The sequence below is a fragment of the Abrus precatorius genome, unplaced genomic scaffold, assembly GCF_003935025.1.
Source record: "Abrus precatorius isolate BTA unplaced genomic scaffold, Abrus_2018 Scaffold10, whole genome shotgun sequence".
Lineage (NCBI taxonomy): Eukaryota > Viridiplantae > Streptophyta > Magnoliopsida > Fabales > Fabaceae > Abrus > Abrus precatorius.
The window spans coordinates 14,256,982-14,267,878 of NW_020874292.1; positions in this window are offsets into that span (position 1 = coordinate 14,256,982).

A 10,897-nucleotide genomic window follows, 5' to 3' on the forward strand; every position below is an offset into this window, starting at 1 on the left:
TGCTGTTTATACATGTGTATATATCTGAATGAACATTGTGAAAATATGGGCCCGAGGGCCGTGTAATATGAATGGAAATAGGCTAGGGGTCGTGTGGCATGAATGAATTGTGGGCTCTGTATTGTGTGTGCTGTGAAAATGAAATATGGGCCTAGTGTTGTGTACTGTTAAACGTGGGTTATGTGCCGTATATTGAAATGTGTGTGACTGGGGCGTAGTAACGCCGTTTTAATGTGCTATGAATGGTTCAACAATACACTGGAGATATGGGAGATGAGGACGGTAGAAATACCTTGGGGAAGAGGGAGTGGTGGTGACACCGACTGCGGAACGGGTGCACCACAGGCCATACACTCTCTTCTTAACTAGACCTCTGACTACTATCTTTGCTGAGTGACCTATGACTGCCCACGTGGTATCCATGAGGCGGGGGTAATCGACGACCATTCATGGTGTAAATATGTGATCACAGTGCTATAGTAAGTGTAGCTGTTGTTAGTATGCATGGGTTCATGAATTGTGCTTATAGATGTGATAATGTTGCCTGTGCTTGTAATTGTTCAATGTATTGAAAATGTGCTGGAGGTGAGACTCTATGCTTAATTGTATGTTTTGCTAGTGTAGAGTACTCACCCTTACATTCATTTTCAGATAATCAAGACGATCAGCACCGGACTCTGTGAAGGGACGGATGGACTGCTATAGGACATAGAATTTATTGTGAAAATGTTGTAATTGAACTAGTCTTGTAATAGTTATTTGATATTAATTTGTAACCCTTCACTTATTTTGAAATTTTTTATGAAAAATTTGGTTATCTGATTTGCAAAATTATTATTTAATTAGAATTAAATTTAAGGTGTTACATAGTGTGCTCATGAAAAACTTTAGGCACTAAGCCCTTAGTAAGTAGATCATCTAGCATAAAGTTAGTTCGTATGTGTTCTATACATATTTGTTTATTATAAATTCTTTTCTTAACAACTAGAAACTTGATGTCTATAAATTTTGATTTGGTTGTACTCCTGTTGTTACTAGAATAAAGAACTGAGGTATTGTCGCAATAAATTTTCAATGGCCTTTTAATAATATCAACCACATGCAAATTAGTGACAAATTTTTATAGGCATATCCCATGATTGGACACCTCAAAATAGGCAATGAACTCCGTAGCCATGGTTAAAGGAGCTATAAGAGTTTGTTTGACGAACTTTCAATATATAGCTTCTCCAGCCAACATAAATATGTATCTCGAAGTGCAACATTTGTTGTCTTTGTCATCCAGCAAAATTAGAGTTCAAGTACCCTATGATCTCTAAACTCTCAGACTTCTGATAGGTGAGCACATATCCTTTTGTTCTCTTCAAATAAGACATCACACACTTTACTGCCTTTTACCGCCTTCTAATGTTGCATTCTAAGATTACTTAAGTACCTACCTAATGCACTTACCACAAATGTTATATCTGAACGAGTACAAACTTGAGCGTACATCAGACTTCTAACAAATCATGCATAGGAAATGTTTTGCATCTCATTTCTTTCAAGGTAATTTTTCAAACATTGTTTGAGACTAAATTTGTCTCCTTTAGCTAAATGAGTACTCCTAACTTACTGTCTTTCATGTCAATCTATCTAAAACCTTATTGATATATCTCTCTTGTGTTAAACTTTAAGATACCATGAGAACGATCATTTAGTATCTTAATACCTAATACAAAAGAAGTTTCACTAGGATCTTTTATTTCAAAATTCTTTGTCAAAAAACTCTTGATTTCATGCAATAAGCCTATATAATTGTTAGCAAGTAATATTTTATACAATAAGCCTATACCAAGAATATGTATTTACCCTCACTAAACTTATGGTAAACCCAATTGTCAACTATGTTTACCTCAAAACCATATGAGGTAATAACTTGATGGAACTTTTGATACCGTTGGCAGGAAGCTTGTTTGAGACTATAGATGGATTTCTTTTGTTTATATACTATAGACTTAGAGTCATCGAACATAAAATTTTATGGTTGCATCATTTAAATCGTTTCTTCAATGTCACCATTTAGAAATACACTCTTAACATTCATTTGATGGAACTCTAAATCATAATGAATTTACATACCATAGGGACTGTTTCCAATTTATTAATTCACTTGTTTGATCTTAAAGGATACAAAAATAAAAACATGAATTAAAATTAAAATTAAAATTAAAATTAAATCAATTATCAATGAAATTAAAAGCAAATAACGTAACACACTTCTTGGTTGAACTTATAAGAGATGAACCTAAGGTATATGTCATTGCTTCACTTAATGGAGCATAACTTTCTCAATTTATGTCCAAATTAGGTAAATAATATCTCATTTTAAAGTTAATTCAATGGACTTTCATTTGAGTCAGAGGTAGCTTAGGAATTTTATTATAATCATATAGTTATTTATTTCAGTTAGAAGAAAAAACTCATAAAATCCTTAAGTTTTTAGAGGGTAAATGACTTTTCTCTTTTTGCTCTCATATTTCTCTTGGAATGTTTTTGCATTTTTCACTTTTTTCATTTATGGGGATAATCATGGAAGACTGATTTTCATAGTCAACCTAGGGATTCACAATACAATGATTTGATTTATGAGATATTGTGCTTAATTTGAATTCATTTTCTAATTCTCCTCTCTTCTTCTCTATTTTGGTTCAATTTAAGATTAATTTTGATTGAGTTTAATTAATCTATTATGATTAGAACATAATCTTATAAAATTATAATATACCTAATTAATTTTGAATTGAGAAATTTAGATAAATTAGGTTTCAATTGGGGGCTTGATTACATATATGTGATATTTTAGGTTAATCGGAGTAGGATTTAAATAATGTTCCCTAACATTGATTATGTAGTTGCAAAATTCGTTTAGGTTGCATTGCTTAAAAATCTTTATGTGGTTAATTCGAGATTAACAAAATTGGAATTAAATTTTATTTCTTTTGGTAATCTCTGATGAATTAAGCTGTTGCATGATAATTTCTTAGGTTGATCTTTGTTAATTAATTTTTCATAAACAATTTTGATTCTGATTTGTAGTTCAATTCTTAGTTTGATAAAATTTTCCAATTCTATTTTCCCTAATTTGTATTTAAAAGTGAAAGTGTTCTTTGGATTTGGACCTAAGTTTGTATCCTATATTATATTTACTTTAGAAAAAAAAAAAGAAACCTAGTTCATTTTGTTAGTACTTTTGGGTCACACACACACACACACACACACACACACACACACATATATATATATATATATATAATCTAAATGTGTCAGGACCATTATTTGATCAGCCAAAACTATAAAGTGGTCTATTAATATTGAGTTTATGGCTAAGGGCATAATTGTCAAGTAAAGTTATTCTTTAGATATCATAAGTAATATTCTAATTTGATGAGGGGCCAAATTAGAAATATTAAATTTGTAATGTAACTGACAGAAGTTACATAAATGGGTTATGGTCCCTATTTGTAGAGAAAGTTACAAAACATACAAAGAACCAATTTTGTTCTTTTCTCTTCATCCCCATAAGAAGAGAAACCTTAAAAGGGAACCTAAGGCACTCTACATTTGGAAAATCACATACCCACTATTAATCTCATCACCTTCATCATTCCTAATGACAAATTTAGGTACACTTATGTATTCTGTTTTTATCATGAATTGGGGTATGGGTTTACAAGAATCAATTTTTGATTGTGCTGTAATTTTTGTTCTATATAAGTAGAAGCATGTGGTTAGGCACAATTATTATTTGTTAGATAACCCAACAATTGGTATCAGAGCCACCCATACTTAATTTATGTATGATTTTGGAAATTTTGAAATTAAGGTTCCAAAATTGGGATTTATTGATTTTTCATAATTCTAAGTTGTAGTATATGGTGTTAATTTGGTGTTATGTGAGTCGATTCGCCGTTAATTGAACAAGGGAAATCAGCGCATGATGCAATTGGTATCATATTACTCTTCTTGTTGGCGTTGTGCAATGGATAAAATACAACTTAATTTGAGTTTCTAATTGTACTATGATTTAATGATGGGAATGCCGAATAATAATTGTCCTATGAGTCCAAAAATATCTACATTGGTTCCTGTCAAATTGGGTTCCTCTTACAATAATTTGGCTTTGTTACAAGTTCCTGTACAACTTAGTCTTGCAACACACTTTTATAGATAATTTGTGTCAAATTATGCTCTTCACAATCTGCATGATATTTTTTCATTTAACTTTGGTCATTATAATGGTTGTTAAACAATCTATTTTTTTAAGCAAATTCAGCATCGATACACAAAAACCAATGGTTTCCAAAATTCATGATGAAACATATCACATACGTTGTTTAAGTTATAAATCACTTAAATTTTTTTGTGTGGATTTGGTATTAATATTCAAATTTTTGGTTATTGTTTGTATAATTTATATAATAGTTTAGCATTTTAAATGAGCTAATGGAATCAAAAAATCACCAAAGTGACCTCTCTTGTGTAGATTGTTCATAAGAAATATTAAATGTTTGTGTCTATATTTATCCATGCGAGTATTAATCGGCCTAAAGGAAGATTAGTACTTGGCCGAATTGCATGCACACCTGTGATGGTAAACATGTGATAAATGTGCGGTGTTGTTTGTGAATGATAAATCAATCCAAAGAGATGTTTATTTGTTTGACACTGTCCAAAGACTTGATATTGATGATGCACTAGGTATCTTGAGATGACTTATGCTATTGTTTGAACATATTAATGATTGAATTTTTTATTATAATGTGAGTATAATTACATTATTTGTTTTGTTCTCTTTTCAGCTACTATTGCTTCAATATTTGCTAATCTAAATTCAGTTCCGGTTCTTAAATAAATTTTAAGGACTGAAAAGAGAACATGGAAATTGTTCTTGGCTGCATGGATCTTGACCTTGCATTAAGGATTGAGAAATCCACTTCTCCTATGGACTCTAGTACCTCTGAAGAGAGAAAAGATTATGAGAAATCGGATTGCTCAAATTGCATGAGTCTTATGATCATTAAGTGTGGCATTTCTGAGGTCTTTAGGGGTGCTATCTTCGAAGAGATAACAAGTGCCAAAGATTTCCTTGCTGAAATTGAAAAGTGTTTTGCAAAAAGCGATAAGGCGGAAACAAGTTCTTTTCTTTAGAGCTTGATTTCCATGAAGTATTAGGGCAAAGGAAATGTGAGGGAATACATTATGGGAATGTCAAATATTGCTTCAAAATTTAAGACACTAAAGCTCGAGTTGTCGGAAGACCTTTTTATACATTTAGTATTGATTTCTCTTCCTTCACAGTTTGGTCAGTTTAAGATATCTTATAACTGTCAAAAGGAGAAGTGGTCTCTTAATGAGCTCATCTCTTACTGTGTGAAGAAAAGGAAAGGCTGAAGAAAGAAAAGACAGAAAGTGCTTATTTTGTAAGCACCTCTAAAGACAAGGGCTAAAGAAAGAAAACTGAGGAGCCCAAGAATAAAGCTGCTAAGTGTCCAGCACAAAAGAAACAAAATCAGGGTGACAACTATTTTTTTTGCAATCAGCCTGGACATGTAAAGAAGAAATGTACCAAATATCATGCTTGGCGTGCAAGGAAAGGTATGGTACTTACTTTGGTTTGTTCTGAGGTCAATTTAGCTTCAATACCTAAAAACACTTGGTGGTTAGATTTTGGTGGCACTACTAACATCAATGTTTCAATGCAGGGTTACCTGAGCTACCGAAAGCCAATTGATGCTGAAAGATGGATATATGTCGGAGATGGAAAATCGATGGAGGTGGAAGCTATAGGGCATTTTAGATTATTATGATGTACTTGGTTTTATTTAGATTTAAAAGACACCTTTGTTGTACCGTCAATTAAACAAAATTTGGTTTTAGTTTTTTATTTGGACAAATTAAATTATTTGTTTTCATTTGGAAACAGTGTATTCAGTTTGTCTTTTAATTCAGATATTTTTTAAATTGGTTCACTTTTGGCTTATGATAGTCAATATTTGCTTGACACTGTAGTTACCTACAGCGAAACCTTAAATGCGAAATCACGTGGTACTAAGTGTAAAATTAACAATACTAGCTCAAAAGTATTATGGCACAGGCGCCTAGATTACATCTCTAAAATAGAGTTGAACGACTTGTTTCAAATGAGATCTTGGATTCCATTAACTTCACAAACTTTGATGTCTGTGTTGAATGCGTTAAAGGTAAACAGACCAAAACAAAGAAATTAGGTGCGTATAAAGCTATAGACGTCTTAAAATTGATACGTACGAATATTTGTGGGCCAATTCCTACACCTTTGTGGAATGGTCAACAATATTTTATATCATTCATAGATGATTACTTTAGATATGCATACCTACTTCTTATACATGAAAAGTCACAATCTTTGGACGTGTTCAATTATTTAACGTTGAAGTCAAAAATCAACTCAACAAAAGAATTAAAGAGTGTCAAATCTGACCGTGGTGGTGAATACTATGGCAGATATGATGGACTAGGTGAACAACGTCTGAGACCTTTTGCCAAGTATCTAGAGGAATGTGGAATTGTCCCATAATACACCATGACGGGGTCACCTAGCATGAATGATGTGACTGAAAGACGAAATCAGACTATTAATGATATGGTAAGGAGCATGATTAGTCATTCTACCTTGCCAGAGTCACTTTGGGGAGAGACACTAAAGACTGTAACTTACATTTTAAATAGAGTGCCAACCAAGGCAGCTACCAGAACACCTTATGAGCTTTGTGTTTGGCAAAAGGCTAGTCTGAAACATTTTCATATATGAGGATGTCCAGCTAAAGCAAGGCCTTATAAGCCAAATGAAAAGAAATTGGACTCCTGAACAGTGAGCAACTACTTTATTGGTTATTCTGAAAGATCCATGAGCTATAAATTTTATGATCCCAAATCAAAGACAATTTTTGAGACGAGAACTGCCACATTATTTGAGGATATTGACTTTGTCTTAGAGGAAGAATCAATAACAATTCCAAAACTGATTCATACAGTTGCTTTTGACAAAGCATGTTCAGAACCTCTACAAGACATTGTTATTGAATCTCCTACTTAAGACAATTCGGTTGTTTCATGAAGAACAAACTCAAGATCCTCAAGAACTTATACTTCATAAGCCAGTACCTTTGCAGAGATCTAGTAGAGAAAGGAAAAGTGCTATTCCAGATGATTACGTGGTATTTCTCTAGGAATATGAGGAAAATAATGGTATGATGGAAGATGACCCAGTCAACTTCCGTCAAGCCATGCAAGATTCCAACTCAGAAAAGTGGATTAAAGTAATGAATGAGAAGTATAAGTCCATGCAACACAATAAGGTTTAGGAACTTGTCCCATTACCAGAAGGTGTGAAACCCATCAATTGCAAATGGATATTTAAGACCAAGCGAGATTCTAAAGGTAATGTGGATAGGTATAAGGCTTGTCTTGTGGCTAAGGGCTATACCCAAAAGGAAGGGATTGACTTTAAAGAGACTTTCTCTCCGGTTTCATCGAAAGACTCTTTTAGGACAATCATATTTCTTGTTGCACATTATAATTTGGAGCTCCATCAAATGGATGTCAAGACAGTGTTTCTCAATGGCAACACTGATGAAATAATCTATATGGTGCAACCGGAAAACTTTGTGTCAGGAGACCCAAAGAATATGGTTTACAAACTGACAAAATCTATTTACGGGCTAAAATAGGCATTTCGTCAATGGTACTACAAATTTCATCAAGTAATTCTCTCATTTGGTTTCGAGATGAATCTTGTTGATGATTGTGTGTATCACAAATTCAGTGGGAGCAAGTATATTTTCCTGGTCTTATATGTTGTTGACATACTGCTTGCCACTAATGATATAGGCATGTAACACAAAACCAAGAGATTTCTGTCAAGAAACTTCAAAATGAAAGATCTTGGTGACGCCTCCTTTGTATTATGAATTCAGATATACTGAGATCGATCTCGAGATACTCTAGGATTGTCACAAAGAAGCTATATCAAAAAGGTACTTAAAAGATTTGACATGCAGGAATATAAATCGGGAGATATTCTAGTTGCTAAGGGAGATAAATTTAGTCTCAATCAGTGCCCAAAAGGAAACTTAGAAATTTAAGAAATGCAGAAGATTCCCTATCCCCAAGTATGTATACGTTTGGATATAGCATATATAGTTGGGATGTTAGGCAGATATTTAAGCAATCTAGGAATAGATCATTAGAAAGCAGCCAAAAGGGTTATAAGGTATTTAAAGAGAACAAAGGATTATATGCTCACATATAAGAGGTCAGACCAATTGGAGATCACTAGATATTCTAACTCTGATTTTGCTGGATGGAATGATTGTTTGAAATCCACTTCAGGCTATATCTATCTGTTAGCTGGTGGTGCAGTTTCTTGGCATAGTGCCAAGCAAACTCTTATTGCTTCATCTACCATGGCTACAAAATTTGTAACATGCTATGAGACATCTAATCATGGGATTTGACTGAGGAACTTTGTCACTAGACTACAAATTGTGGAAGGAATTGAAAGACCACTTCAGTTATACTATGACAACAAATCAGCTGTCTTATATTCCAACAATAATTGAAGCTCGACCAAGTCAAAACACATTAACATTAAATTCCTAGTTGTTAAGGAAAGGGTACAAAGTGGACAGATTTCCATAAAACACATAGGGACAAACTCCATGATAGCGGACCCTCTTACGAAGGGTTTTCCATCCAAGGTCTTTCATGAGCACACTGCTTGCATGAGTATTTTACAGTTTCAGAAATTTTTAGTTTGGTGGGAGTTAGTCGTTTATGTATTTTACGTTCTATATTTGGTATTATGTATGCACACTCTTATATTTGGATATTTTTCTGATCAGATATAAAGTTTGATATTCAATTATTACACTTTGTATAATAATGTTGTTAAATGATCTCATTAAGGTAAAGTATGACCAGTTGAAAATTGACATGTACAGGCCACCTTCATGTGATTTTCATGCTACACATTTCATGATGAGTCTGTGTCTTTTGGTTGTGTCAATATTAGTAATCATTGATGAGTTTAGTTATGATTAATATAACAAAAACTACTTTGGTTCTATGTACTAATATAACTAATAGACGAGATTATTTGGATATGCCCAAGGTATAATATAACGGCAATTTTTGAGCTCATAAAGTTTGACACATTTGTAAGGATACATATGTGACCAGTGGAAGATTGTTAGTATTTTTGAGTCATATATATATTATTTAGATGTGTCAGGGCCATTATCTGATCAGCCAAAATTATAAAATGGTCTATTAATATTGAGTTTATGGCTAACGGCATAATTGTCATGAAAGGTTATTGTGTAGATACTATAAGTAATATTCTGACTTAATGAGGGGCCAAATTAGAAATATTAAATTTAGAATATAATTGACAGAAGTTACATAAATGGGTTATGGTTCCCATTTGTAGAAGAAGTTACAGAGCATACAAAGAACCGATTTTGTTCTTTTCTTTTCATTCCTATAAGAAGAGAAACCTGAAAAGTGAACCTAAGGCACTCTACATTTGGAAGATCACATACCCACTATTAATCCCATCACCTTCATCATTCCTAATAGAAAATTCAGGTATGCTTTCGCATTTTATTTTTATCATGAATAAGAATCAATCTGTGATTGTGCTATAATTTTGGTTCTATATAGGATAGAAGCATGTGGTTAGGCACAATTATTATTTGTTAGAAAACCCAACACATTTGATTGTAATCACGACATTGCAAATCACTATCTCACATGCTTAAAAAATATTTATAATTATTGTTATCTATTGTATTTGATGAGAAAACACACAAGTTGAAAAGAAATATTTCATCGAGTTCATACTTATTTTTCAACTAATTTCACTCCATTATAGAGTATATTGACTCAAAAAGATGCACCCAAAGCTATGGAAACATGGAAATAGACAATCTTATATAATGCCAAAGAAGTTAAAGAAAAATAAAATTGTAGAACAAATGTTTTGGAAACAATACGATGATATTGTAAAACTTATTAAGTCACTTGTTTATGCATTACCTAATGTTAGATAGTTAAGATAAAATTGTCATGAGTTTTATTTTTCAAGGTGTTTATAAAGCTAGAGTTGAAATGATGAGATTTAAAAGAAATAAAACATAAATAAAGCCTCACTTGAGTATCTTTAAGAACTATTGGGATTCATAATAGTAAAATTTTTTATGTTGTTGTTTATTAATTAAATCTATCTTATTGATGAATTCATATTTTATTGAATTTTTACTTATCATTTTGATGTTTCTTAATAGAAAAAATAAACTTAGGAAGTGTAAATAACATAAAAACATCATTTTGGTCAAATATCATAGGTTTCTTAATTTTTGGTTAATTTACATTGATTTACATAGATATAGTTTGTAATTTTGATCATTTGAATAATTGTGCAGGAATTTCTATACTTTTTCCATAGATTTTTAGCATTTAAGAAAGTTTGAGATGAAAGTGATCACTTTGAATCTCATAGTGAACACTACAGCAAGCTAGATCCAGAAGGGCAGATCAAAGTGATCACTATGAAACCATAATAGACACTACAGAGACCCAGTTTGAAGAAGTGCTGCGCGTGTTTACTATGGAACCATAGTAGACATTCTGGGCCGACCAAAGTAATCACTCTGATATCAAAGTGAACACTCCAGAGAAGGCCAAAATCACAAGACTTGCGCGTGGCTACTATAGAGCGATAGTAACTACTATGGAGCACTGCGTGTTATTACTATGAAACTATAGTAGTTACTATGGGTGAAAATTTATGCACTATAAATAGAATTTGAGAATT